The sequence below is a fragment of the Arvicola amphibius genome, chromosome 8 (assembly GCF_903992535.2).
Source record: "Arvicola amphibius chromosome 8, mArvAmp1.2, whole genome shotgun sequence".
Classification (NCBI taxonomy): domain Eukaryota; kingdom Metazoa; phylum Chordata; class Mammalia; order Rodentia; family Cricetidae; genus Arvicola; species Arvicola amphibius.
In genome coordinates this window covers 1,806,823-1,826,012 of record NC_052054.1, presented here as the reverse complement: position 1 = coordinate 1,826,012, position 19,190 = coordinate 1,806,823, and the positions used below count along the sequence as shown (strand labels likewise).

Sequence of the window (19,190 nt, the reverse complement as noted above, 5' to 3'; positions counted from 1 at the left end):
GCTTAAGTCCTCAAACCTACTGAGATTTCAGAATTATGATCAAGGCTCTGCCATTCCTCAACTACAATAGCCCACACCATGGTGGGAATGCGTCCCACAGCAGCCATGGAGAGACACACGGAGCCGAGCTGGCTGATTCAGGTTGTCAACTTACTACACCTGGAATCAGTGAAGACACAGGCAGCTGGGCATGCCTGTGAGGGATTTTCTTAATCAGATCCTTGCAGATGGAAAGATTCACCCCAGATCTGAGCCACACCTTCTGGTGGTAGCCCATGTAAAAGGACGTAGAAGGAAGCTTTTGCTTTTTGCCTATTTGCTCTCACCAGCAGGTTAACCTCTCCGGCTGCTGGGAGCATTCCTTTGCTGGTATTAGAGCCTACTCTAGGGATGGGGGAGGGTTCTAACATAGACCGGAGATCAGCAGCTCTAGATAGGGACTGCTGAAACAGACAGGCTTTTGGCCTAGAGAACTGTCTAATTCTTGGGCTTTACTTTGAGAGACAGCCATTGTTGAACTATTCAGACTACAGCCTATAAGCCAGTCTGATAAGTTTCCTCTCAATACATTTTCATTTCTATCCGTTCTGTTCCTTTAGAGAACTCTGGCTGATGCAGGGCCCTTCCATAGTGTCTGCAGTAACTGAAAAGTGTTCATCTTCCAGCCTTGGGCTGACCCAAGAATGGAAACGAAGCAGGCATTGAACGTGCAGGCCCTCTTCCCTATCTCGATGACCTCTGTCTGTCCCTGGAAAAGTTCAGAAGAGACCATTTCAAGCCCTCAGTAAGAGTTGCCTTTTCCTTCAAAGTCAGAGCATCAGGAAGGCCCATCCAGCCAGGCCAGAAACATCCTTCCTGAGTCAGCCTTACCATGGTAGTTCATTTTACACCCACAATGCGAGAAAAGTGTCCGCAAGGTCTTTCTGTGTGCCCAGCAAGGAGCCCTCCAGAGTGTGAGCATAAGTCAGTCTCTATCCTTGAGTAGACAGAAGTTTGGAAAGTTGAGAGAGCACCAGCTACATGTGCCAAAGGGCAAGATGCTCATCCTCTTCCTGGCCTATGAGGTTGGCACAGCCAAACAAGACAAACTACCCAGAAAGGGATGGGGATGGATACACAGGGAAGTCCATTTGGAGCCAAGCTGGAGACGTGGCATAAATGGCACAGAGGAAACCAGGAAGGAAATGCCACAAAAGGAAGAAAGGGTCCCTAGGAAAGTCAGGTCATTCACTTATGTCTTTATAGAAAGTAGAATCTATTGGTTCTGATACACCAGCTGAACGGGTACAGCGCAGGTGTGGGGTATGGGAAAATGGAATGTAACTGCCCAGGCCGGCTCTCAAATGGTGGGCATAGCACGTCAGCCCCATGCTGAGGCAGCAGTGCCTAGGACTGGGAGTCTTCTCTATTTGCCTCGGGTTCCTCAGGCCAAGTGCATGCTCCTCAGCTGACTTTTACCAGGACTGGTATGACTCCCACCTTAGAGCAAGGCTCTGAAGAACACTCCAAAGTGAGACAGGCTATATGTGCAGGAAACAATCCATCTTCCCCTTCAGCAGCCACTTGGGACAAGATCTCTTTTTATAACTCAAGTGGTCTCAAATTCATGACCTTCTTTTCTTAGCCACCTAAGTCCTAGAATTACAGAAATGGGCCATTATGCCCTGCTTTTGAGGCTAAATTTTTAATGTAGAATTCACTTTACAAGACAAGATCATACACAAATCCAATCTCTCTTCCTTGTCCTTTATATTTCTTATCCCATGGCCAATCTGATGCCTCTTTTAAGACCATACCCTAAAGTTGACTCTCCCTGCTGGAACCAGATGACCAGAGACCATTCCTGTCCTCTTGCCTCATACTAGAGCAGGGTGTGGACAAAGACAGCACTTTCCTTTCTCAGCTGCTCAGACTTGAATAATTGCACAGGAACTATATTAATTACAACACTGTTTAGCCAATAGCTTAGGCATATTTCTACCTAACTTTTGCATCTTAAATTAACCATTTCTATGCATCTGTGTATCGCCATGACGCTGCGGCCTACCGGTAAGGTTCTGGCTGGTGGATGGTGGCTTTCTCCTTGGGCAGCTACATGGCATCTCCCTGATTCCACCTACTCTCTCTCTCTCTCTCTCTATATATATATATATATATATATATATATATATATATATATATATATATTCCTTGCAGCTTGGATATATTCTGCCCTGCCATAGGCCAAAGCAGCTTTATTTATTAGCCAATAAAAAGAACACATATATGGAAGGACATCCCACATCAGGAGGGCTTGCTTAACAGGCCTCAAAGCTGGCAGATGTTAAGTCTGAGAGTAGCTAATGACATCGGAAAGAGCATGAGCCATCTACTCAGCTACCCTCTGGCACAGACACACAGCCCTCAGCCCTGAAGCCCATCTCCAGCTTGCCATCTGGGCCCCTTGCAGCAAAGGGCTATAAAGATCCAGAAAGTTTTACTCCCCGTTCACCTTCCCTTCTTGCCAGACACTTAGGATTCCCAGCCTTCCTTCCCAGACTAGTCCCACAGCATCAGCCCAGGCCTTCGTCAGACTTTCTCTTGCCATTCCCCCTCTACCCCAGGCCTCTGCACAGACAACAGCATATTTCCTTGTTGTCTGAAACTCGCTAACTGGGATCTTTCTTCTTTTTCTTTCATCTGTAGAGTTATTCACCTGTTCCCATTTTTATTCTCCATCTCTGGACCTGAATTCTGGATAGGTTGTAGTGATATTTCATTTGTATTTTAATAAATAAACCTTGCCTGAAGATAAGAGAGTAAAACAACCGCCCTGATCAGCCTTACAGACCAGGCAGTAGTGGTGCACACCTTTAATCCCAGCCCTAGAGAGGAATATTAAACTGGAGGAGACAGTTCTCAGTCTCAGTCTCATTCTGAGATTCCTGGAGGCAGGATCGCCGTTTCAGACTGAGGTAGAAGTAAGAGCCAGTGGCTGGTTGTTTTGCTTTTCTGACCTTCAGGTCGAACCTTAATATCTGTCTCTGGATTTTTCTTAATTGTGTTACAATAGGGTAGCACTTCCGTGGTCCCTGGTTTACAAAGCACATTCCAGGCCTTTCTTGAACATGACCCTCTCAACTGCCCCTCTGCCCCACTTCACTTTGTATATTGTATACCCTTCTCCAAGCTCAGAGCATCAAAGGCTTCTCTGGGGGAGGGGAGTATCCACGACTGTGCTTTTGATACGTTTATGCAACCACGTGGTCAGTATTGGTCCCGCCCATAAATTGCGAATCCTGATTTGGCAGAGGCTGGTTTGGGTTTGGCAACCCACTGTGTGCTATAACTTGTATAACTAAGCATGTACTGGTGTAAAATGGGCGTGTGAAGACAGAAAGGAAAAAGCAACTTTGGATGTAACAACAAAGCTGGAATGGAGGTTGTTCCAATGAAGAGCGTCTCAGTTCTGGGCCATCTGAGCCAGGATAAGAGTGTCACACAACCCTGAAAGAAGAGATCCAGGCTAGGGAGCCTCCATGCCGAGTTTGTGCAAATGTGTGTAGATGAAGAGGGGTGGAGGTGCAACCATCACGTCTATGGGACAGCACAGGGGACCGGCGTCTGATTCCAAAGGTATGGTCCCAGAGAGGGAAGATCAGCAAGGACCACAGGTTGATCATGTGAGTCTCCATGCTTCTCCTCTCCGAGATGGATGCAGGTTAAGATCTCTCCTGGTAAGCCACACCTCGTGGTGCTACCCAGATTACTAAATATGGGTTAAGGGAAGATGTGAAAATTAGCCAATAAGAGGCTAAATCTAATGGCCAGGCAGTGTTTAAATGAATACAGTTTCCGTGTAATTATTTTGGGTAAAGCTAGCCGGGTGACGGGACACAACCCCGCCGCTCCATCTACAGATCCTTCTACAGATAACACACTGCTCTCTTAAGAGTAAAACTAGACTCACAACAGCTGGGGCAGCAGTCTCAATGTGGACTTGGCCTTGGAAGGTCACTGTGCAGTCTCAGCCCAGCAACGTGAAGTAGGGCAGAGGGGCGGCTGGGGAGAAGGGCCTGTGCAATGTGCTTTGCAAACCAGGGACCACGGAAGAGCTGCCTATAAAGAGCTCAGATCTGGAGATGGAGCGTAGAAGTGGGTACCGGTGGGGAGCACTACACAATAAAGGAAAAGAAAGAAGACTCCAGGTAGTGAGTTTCAGACAATAAGGAAAGTTCCATGCCAAGAGAAACAAGCCTGTCTAGCAAGCAACAGAAGCCACGGAAGGGAATGCAGCCCTTGAAAATATGAACTTCACACCAAGATCGGCAGAAGTCTGACGTCATACACCTGCCCTTCCAAACAGTCTATAGTAATGTTTAAAAAAAACAGAGCAAAGCGAGCTTCTGATGCTCACTGGAGAGATTGGTTAAGAGGGCAAATTTGGTGATGTGTATGTTACCACGATAAAAAAAAAATGGGGCAAAATATAGCTTATTCAAAACTTCGATTAAGTGGAATTTGATGACCCTCACTTCTCTCCACTGATCCAGAGTCCTCCTCACCGCACATTTCCACAGAGAAGAAAGAGACCCTATTTTAAGCTCACGTCCCACCGTGTGTATGAGGCTAGAACCCACAGACCTCTAGCAACAGCCTCCTTTCTGAGTGCAAAAGGAGAAAATCCTGCCTAGGGCCCCGGCAATGATGGGCCCACAGGCACCCGAGCTCATTAAGCAATGATCAAGACAGAAAATGTTGCTTAGGGTTAATGAGGGACTGGTGGCTGAGAATCCACAGCTGGCAGCCTGGGACCACTGCCAGGTCCCACCCCAAGGCAGTCAGTGCTGTTTTCAGCAGAGCAGGATTCAACCCCGAAGGGCAAGGATCACCCCACCTCCTGGAGGCCACCCGCTCCCTTTCCTGTCTGCAGCAACCCCTTACCTTCCCAGCCAGGCCCAGCTGGGAACCACAGCCTGCCCGCATTCCATCCACTGGAGCCTCTCAACCCCTTGGACCCATGGACACCTAATTAAAACAAATTAATGATCTGAGGCAGAAACTGTGTTTAATGAAGCCTCGCTTGGGCTGCACAGGTGCCAGGGCTGTTTGTCTACAAACAAGCACAGCCCTCCATGAGACACGGCCCTGGCCACCTGCTCCCTGGCTGCTAAGCATGCAGACAGGCTTCTCAGAGCTTGCTTACCTTCCCTGCCCGCACCCCTCCACATGCTGTGGAGAGGCTTGGCATGTCCACCCACTGCCATCTATCTTTTCTGCTCAGCTGGGATCCCCAGAGCTTCCCTTTTTAAAGTTCCAGTTAGCTTGGCCTCTGGCTCTCTGTAGGTTAACCAGGACCAAGACAGGGTTTTTATGGGTGGAGCCAACAACCCAATGAAGTTACCAATAAAAACAAAAGGCGGTTGTTGTTTGTTGTTGTTACTGTTGGTTTTCTAAAACAGAGTTAGATCCCCCTTGAAGGCAAAGCAAAGAACTGCCTCAACATTCATTTCAGACCTGGTATTATTGTTAATTACATCACTATTATGATAAAGAACAATCTTGTTTTAAAAACAAATCTCTATTTTGCCTCCAGGAATGTCAGAAGCTACACCCATAAAGTTACAATAGACAAGCTGTCTCAGTTGGGGTTTCTTCTGGTGGGAAGAGACACCATGATCACAGCAACTCTTATAAAGGAAAGCATTTAATTGTGGTGGCTTACAGTTAGAGGTTTAGTCCATTATCATCATGGTGGGAAGCAAGGCGGCATGCAGGCAGACATGGTGCTGGAGAAGGAGCTGCGAGTTCCTACATCTTGACTCACAGGCAAGAGGAAGTGGTCTGGACACTGGGCAATATCTTTGAGCATATATGAGACTTCAAAGCCCACCTCCACAGTGACACACTTCCTCCAATAAGGCCACATCTACTCCAACAAGGTCACGCCTCCTAATAGTGTCACTCTCTATGGGCCTTTTCTTTCAGATCTCCACACATGCTAACATGGATAAGCTGGAGGGCAGTTTACAGGGTAGAAGCCCAGGAGGTCTGGACTTTACACAAAGAGCTATACAGCCAACTAAGGAACTCTTGAGAGCAGGAGAAATCATCTTCCCCAGGGAGGAGCACTCCAATGCCAAATGGTCAGCCCTGAAAAACAGTAACATTGTACAAACTCAGCAGGTTGTACTTGTATATGTAGGCATATGTGTGTATTATATGCTATATATGTTTGTAATTATACATGAATCTATCTAAAACAACAGTTAATAAAAAAGTAGGCCATGAATTTGACAAAGACCAAGGAGGAATATATGGGAAGGTTTAGAGGAGAGACAGGGAAGGAGAAGATGATGTAATTATACAATAATCTTAAAAAAATAAAAGAAATGACTAGCACAAGGAAGAGAATCTGAGTTCTAACACTGGGGCACCATCTCTGTGGGGCAAGAGACCATGTGTGAGAAATGTTTCTAGCAGACAGACTATTTTCACACATTCTTAATAGATGTCTATTAGGCAGAAATGCTCCTATGTCACTAACTTAGGAATGTTTCCTGGGAGCCTTTTTAAAATTTATTTGTTTATTTTTAAAAAAGCAATCTTTCTCATTTTACGTACCAATCCCACCCAATTCCCATTCCCTCCCCTCCTCCTGCTTCTGTTACCTTCCCCCAACTCAACCCCCCATCCACTCCTCAGAGAGGGTAAGGCTTTCCATGGGGAGTCAGCAAAGTCTGGTACATCACTTTAAGGCCAGACCAAGGCCCTCCCCACTATTTCTAGGCTAGGCAAGGTAACCCGCCAAAGAGGATAGGCTCCAAAAAGTCAGTTCAAGCAGTGGGGATAAATCTTTGTCCCATTGCCATTGGCCATGGGAGCCTCTTAATAATTATCAATTTTAATAAAATGCCAAACATTGATACATTTGCAACGAAAATATTTTGTACATAAGTTTAAAATATAACTAAAATTGTGCTGTTTGTCTTCAATATAAAAATACACACAAGTCAGAAAATAAAAACAAATCTTTAGATAAAAGGATAAAGAGGATGGAGGAAGAATCTAAAAGAGAAGGTAAGAAACATGACAGGGGAAGAAAGAGGAAATAAACACACACAGAAGAAGAAGGTGCACACCTTTAATCCCAGTACTCAGGAGGCAGAGGCAGGTGGATCTCTATGACTTCAAGACCAACCTGGTCTACAAGAGCTAGTTCCAGGACAGGCACCAAAGCTACGGAGAAACCCTGTCTCAAAAAACCAAAAAATGAAGAAGAAGAAAAGAAGAAGGAGGAGGAGGAGAGAAGGAGAAGGAGAAGAAGAGGAAGAAGAGAAAGAGGAAGAGGAAGAGGAAGAAGAAGAAGAAGAAGAAGAAGAAGAAGAAGAAGAAGAAGAAGAAGAAGAAGAAGAAGAAGAAGAAGAGTAAGTCAGATGTCACCTTATACCAGCGATGTCCCCAATGGGACCCTGCCAGCTCTGGATAGTGCAGGCAGCCCCCTGTGCTCTTGATTTCTGGCAAGTGTTGTGCCCTCCACACCTAAGCCCATCACACACTTGAATGTTATGCACACCTAGACTTCCACACCTGGGCTCTCTACACCCAAGTCTTGAGGCTTAGACCACCACACACCTGTACCCTCCCCTCCACACACCCATATCCTCCATACCAAGATCCTCCACATATCTGAGCCCTCCACACTTACCTCCCAGCCAAGGGTAGCCTTGACCCTGCACATCTGCACGACTTAGCTGTTCCAAACTCAGTTATTTGGAAAGAGGAAAGGTACGTACATGAGTGTAAGAGACACTCAGAAAGCTGAGCGCTTCCCCTTGGTCAAGAACAATGTCTGGATCAGAAGCGGGGCCCTGTGCTACTCCAGAAGCCTCCACCTCCTTGAGAACAGACTTACCTCCCACAGAGCCTGAGGAGAGCCCATGGTACTTCCAGTGAGCACATGGAAAGTTTTAAAATTTTTTAATAAGAAGATACTTAGTTTCAGTGAAAATTTTGTTCTGTGACGCTGACATGTTCACCCTTTCCCAGTACAGTGACAGTTCTGTGTCTTTGTGGAGAAAAGACCCATGCTGTCATGGCAGGGTCTTTGCAGCTGCCAGCATGACAACTAGTAGGACTTCCTGGCCCAGCAGCAAAATCTTATAGGTGATACAGCCCTTGTAATAGTCAGTCAGCATGGACCTCAAAAGCCTTCTGTCTTCAGAAAGGATAGTTTTCCATCTGGCTGGTCTCATGGTCTGAGCTTCTCCCAGAAGGGCCCTCCTGAAGGTGGCGTCTCTGCTCACGATTTCTAGTGAGATATCCCAGAGACAGGAGGAAGCTGCCACAGTCACGCATTCAAGCAGGGTGCTACCTGAATGCCTGGTCACTCTCAGCCCCTGACTTTACTGACTGCCCAGACCCCTGGCCTGTGAGGGCAAGTCTATGCCTGCTTCCCCGGATAGCTCGCCTACCTTTCTCTGCCCTGCATTCCTGGCCTGGCCTGCAGCTTCGAATTCCTACCATGCTGGAGGCAGGAATATTTATTTGACTCAGGAATTCACTTTCTCACCTGGCCTGTAGAAGCCTGAGCCCAAGGGCCTAAGGGCTCAGCACAGGTCTAATCTGCTCTCAAGTAGCGGTAAAGCAGCCTGTGATTCAGGGAGGGAAGTCCCTGAGCTAGAGACCATTAATTTCTAGGCCCTGGAGACCAGGTGACACCCATTCTGAACATCAAATAAGGAGAAATGAATTCACCGCATGCATACCAGGCCCCTAAAGACAAGTTGGCTCACGGTGTCAGGTGGCACAGGGTTGTCTCTCAAGCCCAGTCTCTGGTGTCTGCAGGACTCTGGTGTCCCCAGGTGTGCATAGGCAGAGCTGACATTGGGCCTGAGGATTGCTGTCACCCCATAAGAATGTTATCGGCCGGGAAGGGCTTGAGATTACGTGAAGCAATCTAGTCGTGGAGAAAGTGCAGCTTCCAAAATCAACAGCTCAGAGGGAAGAGCAGCTGAAGACAGAAGAATTACCTGGAGCAATCCTGAGGCACAGGTCACGCCCGGCACTCCCAATGTTTGCTTGGTGTGGAGCAGGCCCCGACTTACACGCTAATCTTTTGGTGAACGTCTCTTCCTGCCAGATGCAGAAGGTTGGCTATGAGGGGGCCCACGCTGGCCCTGCCTAGGAATCCAGGGTGCCAACACACGTGCCCAGCTCCTGTTCTCTGTCTCCACCCACCTACACTGGACTCACCTTCCCGGGCAGACTTGACCCACAGCATTTTAGACTCTCGACGTTACAGGCTTTGTGTGCATAGATTCTTACTGCTCCTTGTTTTTCAGACTTCGGTCACATTTTTTAATAACTAGACTCCTGCTTAGAACGTGTTTCTCTCAAACAGCAACTGTATACCAGAAGAGGGATCCTTTTATTATTCTTTCCAAAGTCACAGCAAAAGTCCATTATCAGTGGGTTAGTAGTATTAAACCATCACTGGTGACGTTAGGAGAGAGAGAGAGACACGGGCTCAGCTCTGTTAGCTGGACCGTCTGCCTCAGCTCTGGCTCTTCCCCTTCATCTATGACCCCTCTTTGGCTGTGGGGCCCCACCCTTCCCCTAGGTTCTACATCAGAGGGTGAACTTGAAAAGCAGAGCCTCCTATATTTCATAAGCCCTCTTTCTAAACCTTGAACAAGCTCACACTTGTCGGGTGGAATCTTCCTACCACGGCCCCTGTTCCTGGCACCTATGCAACTTCTGCAGTATTATCATGACCTGGCAAGAACCTTCTGTTTGCAGATGCCGGCAACCCATCCTCTCTGTTCATGCCAAGAGCTTAGGGAAGAGCTCATCCCAAAATGACTCCTGGAACCCATAGTTGGTGCAGACAAAAACAAACATAGTCTTAAATCATATTTGACAAATTCATGAAATATAGATAGGCTCAGTAAATGGAGTCAAGTGTGGAATACAACGCCCTTCATCTTTCATCCTTTCCTGCCTACTCTACAATATGCTTGCTGCCATCAAATTCTCTACATTCCGCTGGTTTCCATTTAACACTGGAGTTTATGTTTCTCTAAAGGAACCTGTCATTTTTTTTTTCAGCTTGCAAGGGCTCTTCTCTACAAGACCAGAAATGACCGGCCGACTCCTGATTTCCTGTAGTCCCTTTTTAAAACAGGGTATCCTTCCCACCATTTCCTGTCAATTTATGCCCTAATTTGGGGTTTCCAGTGCTCTGGCTTGCTCAGAACTTTCCCAGCGTGAACTCTAAAAGCCCTTGCCTTGGAGATATGCTTCCTGGGCACCCAGCATGACTAGTGACCCCTTAACTGCCCCAGATTAAGTGTGCTTCATTTTATTACAAGTTGAGTAAACTTCTACAACACAATTTAAAATTTTATAAAGCAATTTCTAGGGAAGAACAGAGAAACACAGTACGAAGACCCAAGAAATGAACCAACCAAAATCCCGAGGAAAGCATAAAGTCACGGGCTTTCTTAGCAGTACCACCTTCTTCTCCAAAATGTCTCAATTTTGTTTACAGATGGTATAGATTCAGGTCATACAGGGAGATAGGATTTACCAGCAGGATTTGGATCTACCTTCTATATCCCTCTGACATAGGCAGTGATCAAGACAGACCAGATCACAGAAACAGACAATTCATCCGTAAATATCACCTAGTAATTGACCCTCTGTGGTCCACAACTTTTCTCCCCTAGGGCAGATTGTGCTGAACCCACTCCCCTGAGATAAAGCCCTGCAAGGATGAGGACGTTGGCCGCTGCCTGGTTCCATGAACTCACACAGACACCAAGGGCCAGTAGTCCAATGTCAGCCTGGAGCAGAAACGCCAGGGCTTAGCCCTGAGCACACAGAACATGAGCGTCCTATACAAGATGGGCATCCCAGTTCCCATTGTTGCTTTGTCCCCCAGAGGGTGCTAGCTGGCACGTTGTCCTGGAGCAGAGAGGAGACACCTGCTCAGCCAGTTTCCAGAGCAGGACTCTGTATTCCTCGCAAGGCATGTGACCATCTGGACATTAAGGGTGACTAAATGCTATTTTCCATCTAATCTCTGGTGCCCAGGGAAGGGACCCTGAGGTGGATATGTGCATTCATATATCTACTCTGATCTTGGGCAGAGAGAAAATGAATAGGCCTGGGAGAAAATGCATGCATTTGCACATGTTTGTATGTGTGGAAATAGATGACACACATGTGCATACGGGTAAGGAACTGAAGGAGCGGGCATTCAGAGCAGTGGAGAACGGAGATCAGATGATGCCAGGAACTGTGCACTAATAGAGAAAGAGAGAAGGAAGGCAGAATGCCCTGCAAAGGGTTAAAGACAAGAAATCATTATGCAAAGTAAGAAATGAGAAAGAAGATGCAGCCCAAGTCGTAAAAACTACTGACAGCAATGACTGGAGTACCTGAACACCCAGCAAGCTCAGACGCTGTCACTCACACCGTGTCCATATAACCCAGACAAGACATACCTCCAAGCTGTTTCTTGCCTTCACAAGCCCCCAGGAGTATAGCACATGGGGTTCTGGGGCTGAACACAGTGGGAACAGGCCCAGACCTCCAATACAACCTTCCCTCTGAGCCAGGCTCTTCCCTAACTGGTCCTTCACTTCCTTCTTCTTAAATACTAGATAAGGGTGCCCCCCGTACTCACTGGTGTGAGTCCCAGAAATTGACACAAGTCTGGAAATTTATCAAGAATCTCAAAGTGGTGGGACGCTGTGCTCTGTATAGCTTCTGCTTTGGCATAGTAGAAACTAGACGTGACAGTGTCCGGTGGCCACTTGTCAGTGGTTTCCTGGGTTGTTAGGTCTGTTTGTAGGACTGTGCCATATTCTTCTTTTTTTTTTTTTTTTTTTTTTTGGTTTTTCAAGACAGGGTTTCTCTGTGGCTTTGGAGCCTGTCCTGGAACTAGCTCTTGTAGACCAGGCTGGTCTCGAACTCACAGAGATCCGCCTGCCTCTGCCTCTCGAGTGCTGGGATTAAAGGCGTGCGCCACCACCGCCCGGCTCCATATTCTTAACTGAGACTTGATTTCTCAGCTTCAATGCAATACACATCAACCTTTGATACCAATAATTAAATGTGCTTCAAGAAAGCAAGGGAAGCGTTAACGAAAGGAAGGAGATTTTAAATTATCATGGTGACTTCCAAATTATTTCCTTCTATCCAGGAACCAAATAATTGATACAACAGAGACTTACAAGTACGAATCAGCATCTTCCACTGTGGTTGTTCCAGAAGCTTCTGGAACCTGAGAGCCAGCCATCGTGGTCTTGGAGAACTTGACTGTGAGCTGCAAACAGGTTCTGGTAGGAGGTAATATGAGCTGAGTCCGTGGTAGGATGGGTGGGACTTCAGGGCCTGTCTGTCCCTTAAGCACCCTCCCCAGTCAGCCTGGCCAGGAGCTCGGGGCCAGAGTGAGCGAATGGCCTTAGGGAGGACCATGCCCCAAAGCAATAGCAACCAGCAGTAGATCACATGACCCTGACACAGAGAGGGCACAGAGAGGGTGACATATGATGGAAGTCACTACCACGGGTCTGCCGGCGGCTGTAACCTGAGCTCTGCAGCTGGTAGTCCCTGGTGGCCACAAGAACAATGACTTGGGACTGTATTGAGACCCTAGCTTTGTGCTGGCCGACATGCGAGTGTGTCTGCACAAGTGCCTCAGCCCAGTCCTGGAAAGCAAGGCACTCCGGTGCCAAGATCCATATCTCGACTCCAGACAGAGCCCTGCACCTGCCGTGTGGGGCCGTGTGGGTCTTGAGGGGCCGCAGGGACCTAGGCGGCAGCTTTGCGCACAGATAAAGCACATGTTAAAAAGCAACTTACTAGATCCCAGCTTCATCAGAGCTATTTAGAGATCACACACTTGGCTCCCTCCGAGGGATGTGTGGGACTTAGGAAGAGCCCCGGGCTTGCTTGGGGACCTCAGAGTTCCATCATCTGTAAAAGGGCTGAGAAGCAGAAGAGGCCTCTGTCCTGCGTCCTGGTTGCTATAAGCACACTGCACCTTCAGCATACGGCTAAGAGTTCTCAGCTGAAGTGAAAATTAATGCCCACTGCACGGTGAACAGCCCTCATGGCAGTGGTGTAGTATTCGAACACTTCCTGGATAACAGCAATGCACCACATTTGGAATTCAGGGATCACATGCAAGTCTTTCTTCTCTGCCACAGTTGCTGACCTTACCCACTACCCCCAATTTCTCTCAATCCAATCACAGGGATAAAACCAGATGCTTCTTGGGGCTTTCTCAGTCCCATCTGACTGAGCCCCTGCCTTCCTTCATCCTGACCCCCTACTGTACCAATGCTACCACCAACAGATTGGGACACATAGAAAGGGAGGCACATTCCCCCATAACTTGGAGATAGAACTTGTTCCTGAAGGAGAAGGAGACAGAGGGAGGGAAAAGCAGTTCTCCAAGATCAATAGAAAACAGGATCAGAAATCTGCCTTTCAAAACTGCTGCCAGGCTCCACCCTGCCTACTCTCTTCCATCTGTTCCTTCTACGTTGAGGTCAAAAACACATGCACATGCAAATAAATAAATATATAAAGGTAAAAAAAAAATTGGTGTCAGAAGTCTTTAATGTGCCCACAAGTGCACCTATTACTATGCCACTGTTACAAAAACCCGTCTGAGAAACAAACATTTGAGCACTCATCAGTTCTAGGTGCAATTAACTTTATTGCTATCATCAACATAAAACCACCACCCATAACACAGTATCAAACTCCCTTGTTTGTCTGGTCCACTTGACAGTAGCTCTTCTAGTCCTCTCCCTTCCAATTCTTGCTCCCAAGAAAAGACTTCTACTCCCATGGTCTTAAGAAAGTCGGTTTTCTACAAGTGGGTGGGTTGAAGCCAAGTACATTGGGATGCCCCACGCAGGCAGGGTAATTTTCACTAATACATACCTAAAATGTCTGCCCTTAAAAAATTATCTAAGCAGCTGAGTTATTTACTTCATATTCAACATTCCAAATTTATGCCAGCCCTTATATTCTGTCATTGTCTGAAGTTTCTTTAATCTTAATTCATGAGTCCAAGCCTAGACCCATACCTCCTCTACATTCTAAGATGAGAGCACGCTCCTAGGAGTGGGCACCGTATGCAAGCCTTGACAGGGAAGGGGTCGGACACCGTTTCTGGACTACATCAGGACTATTCTTCTAAAACACCATCTGTGGGCTCAGGGGAATTTCTGTGTCCCCCCTAAGGTCTTTTTATGTGAGATGGAAGAGTTTCAGGCAGACAGCAGGCAGGTTTAAGTACTCCACCAGTATTCCTCGTCGTCCTGTCCTAAAGAGACAACATCTGGTCATGAACTCAAGCTCAGCAGAGTACAAGTCTGACATGCAAACTGTAGGACTTGCCCATAGCCCCTCCCTTCAGGCCTCATGGCTCGGAATGGAAAGGGGACCTGTATCAGGCAGAGCACCCAAGTGGATGTGTGGGATACCTAGCGACACCAAATGACCCATGTCATCATCAGACATGGGACCACGGGGTCAGACACAACTCTTGCGTTCTGCTCTTCTATCAGGTTTTTTCAGCGCAAAGTCTGACAGAGCTATTGTGGAGTTTTGGCCTTGTACCTTCCATCTGCTTCCAGGGCAGCAGGACAGGCTTGGGACATAGATCCAGACCTGTAGAAGAACACAGGGTCAGACACAAGGGTGATCATGAAACCAGACATGAAGAAGACTATAGTGCCAGACATGGATGATCACAAAATCAGACAGAGACAGAAGAAGACCAGGAAGGTGTGTCAGATGTGAAGTGGAACATCATATCAGACATGGAAAGGATCACTGGGTCCAACAAGGGAGGATCTCAGATATGAGAAAGAATACAGAGTCAATAACAGGGACGACTTCAGACATGAAGAAAAACCAACTGTCAGATACAAAGTATCTGACATATAGTGAGACACAAGGAGGATCATGGAGTCAGACACGGGGAGGAGCACGTAGTGAGACACAGGAGGATCATGGAGTCAGACATGGGGAGGAGCACGTAGTGAGACACAGGAGGATCATGGAGTCAGACATGGGGAGGATCATGGAGTCAGACACAGGGAGGACCACAGGATCAGACACGGGGAGGACCACAAGGTTAGACACAATGAAGACAACGTTGTCAGACAATGGAGTCAGGCACAGTCAACACAGTGAAGTCAAGACACAGAAGGACCACAGTGGCTCTCTGCTCCTCCCTGTTCTAGAGACATCCGCTTCTTTTTGTGCAGTGCCAGCCTCGTTCCAGAGACACGATGGTGAAGGTCGGAGTGAACGGATTTGGCCGTATTGGACGCCTGGTTACCAGGGCTGCCTTCACTTCTGGCAAAGTGGACGTTGTTGCCATCAATGACCCTTTCATCGACCTCAACTACATGGTCTACATGTCCCAGTATGACTCCACCCATGGCAAGTTCAAAGGCACAGTCAAGGCTGAGAACGGGAAGCTTGTCATCAACGGGAAGGCCATCACCATCTTTCAGGAGCAAGATCCCACCAACATCAAATGGGATGATGCCAGCGCCAAGTATGTTGTGGAGTCGACCGGTGTCTTCACCACCATGGAGAAGGCTGGGGCCCACTTGAAGGGTGGGGCCCAAAGGGTCATCATCTCCACCCCTTCTGCGGATGCCCCCATGTTTGTGATGGGTGTGAACCATGACAAGTATGACAATTCCCTCAAGATTGTCAGCAATGCTTCCTGCACCACCAACTGCTTGGCCCCCTTGGCCAAGGTCATCCATGACAACTTTGGCATCGTGGAAGGGCTCATGACCACAGTCCATGCCATCACGGCCACCCAGAAGACTGCGGATGACCCCTCTGGGAAGCTGTGGCGAGACGGCCGTGGCGCTGCCCAGAACATCATCCCTGCATCCACTGGCGCTGCCAAGGCTGTTGGCAAAGTCATCCCAGAGCTGAACGGGAAGCTCACGGGCATGGCCTTCCGTGTTCCTACCCCAATGTGTCCATCGTGGATCTGACATGCCGCCTGGAGAAAGCCGCCAAGTATGATGACATCAAGAAGGTGGTGAAGCAGGCATCTGAGGGCCCACTAAAGGGCATCCTGGGCTACACTGAGGACCAGGTTGTCTCCTGTGACTTTAACAGTGACTCCCACTCCTCCACCTTCAATGCAGGGGCTGGCATTGTTCTCAATGACAACTTTGTAAAGCTCATTTCCTGGTACGACAATGAATTTGGCTACAGCAACAGAGTGGTGGACCTCATGGCCTACATGGCCTCCAAGGAGTAAGAAGCCTGCCTGCCCTGACCACCCATCCCAGCAAGGACACAGCAAGAGAGAGGCCCTCGGCTGCTGAGCAGTCCCTGTCCTAACTCAACCCTTGACACTGAGCATCTCCCTCACAGTTTCCATCCCAGACCCCCAGAATAGCAGGAGGTGCTTAGGGAGCCCCACTCTCTTGAATACCATCAATAAAGTTCATTGCACCCCTCAAAAAAAGAAGGACCACAGTGCAGCACCCCCTCCACATGACTCAGCAGACCTTTTATTCAGGAGCAACTTCAGTTTCCTATGTATTTTCTTTGGTCTGAACCCTCATTTTTACTGTGTTAAGCCAAAACATTAACTTTACAACAATCTCCAAATGTCACATGGTCAGAGGAATGAAAGCAGAAAGTAAATCAGAAAGAGCCTCTAGACCTATGCACCTTCTACCCAGTCCAAAGCCACCTAAAAATATCACTTTCAAACATATTTCTTTTATCATTATTATTATTATTATTAATCATGTGTTTGTACGTGATGGGCAGGAGGTCAGAGGATAGCAGTGAAATAGGTTCTCTCCTTACAACTTTGCATGGGTTCTGTGGACCTAACTTAGACTGCCAGGCTTCCACAGCAAGAGATGAGCCATCTCAGCCACCCAAACACAAGTGTATTTTTCGTGCAAGACTGGTCATAGACAGAAAGCCACCAGGTAATCAACTCACCAAAGCGCCTAATACAGGTAGATTTTCATAAATCAAGTTAGCTTTTCTACTATTATTTCTTGAGGTTCAAATTGATAACATAGAGAAGAAATACCTCTCTTTTAATGTCGGATGTTTCTTCCCCCCTCACGAAAACTTGGCTAACCAGTGCACGCTCTTTGCTCTGAACTCAGAGGAGCACAGCTCACTTTTGGCACAAGCAACACTCTTGCTAGCGTGAGGCATCCTGAGTGGTCAGCCAACCCAACTGCTCACCTTGGGCAGCGACGTTTGCTCCTGTGCCGTTACCTCTCATTCTGGGGAGGATTTAAACATCATGTTCCTGACCAAAGCCTTTCACTTTGAACTTCAAAAATCCTTTTAATATAAATGAAAAAAAGTTAGTAAAATCATTTGAATTCTTTGCTAAATGTTGCTCTTCAGTAAAGACAACTCCTCTTAAAAATCATCTCTAAGAGATTAAATACACATTCTGATACAAGATTTTGAAATCTACATAGGCTTTAATAAGAATTTTATCCAAAGTGAATGACAATACTATTAAGAATTCTAATTAGCAAGAAATTTAAGAAAAACTGTGGCATTGAAAAAAAATGTATTTTGAAGCAAACCTGAGGTTGCAAGAAATGGAAGCAACAGCCATAAAGCTGTCGGGTTTTTGCTTCCTTTGCTTACATATCTTTTCTATTCTGTTCAAAAAAAAAAAAAACCTGCCAATTAGATGGATTTAAAATTCAACCTAGGAGTGATTTTATTCAAAAGGAAACCATTTTAGCTTGTGAGAGGGTCTGAATACGGAGACTCCCTGCTGGGCACTGATCAGCTATTGATTAGGGGGGGTTGCCAAACTGAATCATCATAGACAAATAATAGGGCCTTCAGCCCAGAGGGCTGGGCCTAAACACATTTGCTATAGGAAAAGCAAAGCCAGCCTTTTGTGGGAAACCAAAGGCCCTGGTCTCTCTGGAGGGAAAGAAATGTTAATTGAAAAATTCCTTAAATAGGTGAAAGCTCCGAAGTCTGCTCCACATAAAAGGTATGAAATCTCCATCGGGCTGTGAAGAAAGAGCCCTGAAGTTTAAGTGGGAGATTTCCCTCTAATGGTGTTGATTAATTCCTATTCACCGTGATGGGTTGGTGGAACAGGCCCTTGACATCTGGACCTTGTGCATAGGGGAGCCTGAATTAATTGTCTCCCTGACAGGGAAAATTAAAACAAAAAGACTTCCTATTGGACATAGAGAAACAAAGACTGCCAAGGTTAGAAAATATCCAACATGGGGTCCTTTTCAGATTTATCTAAAAAATCGTCATTTTGCCATCATGAATGCTTTTCACTATGACCATCAGCACCATGACTAGGCAGCATTGCCCCTATTGATGAACTGTTCCCTTCCTACAGTGGAGAATATGTAGTACCACTAGAAGTCACAGGCTAGAAGACAGGATCTGGCAGGAACAGGCAGAGATGAAAGGCTGGGCATCAGGTCGTCCTGTGCTTGGTACCCCTGTCCCCACCCCTTCCCTACCCTCATCCCAAGGACAAGAGGGGACCTGGTTAAGTTCTCTGTTCTTTCCTCTCCTCCCTCCCACCCCACTTGACCATAGTCCCATCATGGGCCAAGGGAGCCAGCGACATGCTGGTCCGAGTGTGTGGAAAGAAAATACTTGAATTCCTTTTGCTTTAGCAAAAGAGAAAAAAAAAAAAAGCATACACACGGACAAGGGGACAATCGTCAGGGTGTATGGGTATTAGTTAGGCTACCAGAATGGCTGAATGATGAAGCGAGGACAAGCACCGTGGCACAAAGCCCTCGGAGACTCCCCAGAGCCATAGGTCTTCACACACAGAAAGGGCCATAGGTAACAGGTGCTCGTGTAACGGCACTGTGGACTGGTCACCCTATGTAGACAGCTCTAACAATGACAGAACAGGACAAACAAAGGCTGGAGGACATCTATAGGGCCAACACCTAGAGAACCGGAATGACTGTTTGCTTAATGTTTGCTCCCTCCTATTCAATGAAGAGCACATGGAGAGATTCTCACCACTAGCCAGGCTTATTTCCATTCCCCACTCCCAACCTCCAGGCATTGGCAGCCAAGAAGCTACCCAGGTTCCTGGTCTAGGTAGGTAGTGGAGGAAATCATTCCAATGGGATGTGACAGCAAGTAGCTCACTGGGG

General features: G+C 47.2%; 1 pseudogene; it reads left to right on the top strand.

Moving 5' to 3' along the window:
• Positions 1 to 15,287: 15,287 nt before the first annotated feature.
• On the top strand, positions 15,288 to 16,303 carry LOC119820610 (annotated as a pseudogene).
• The last annotated feature ends 2,887 nt before the right edge of the window (positions 16,304 to 19,190 follow it).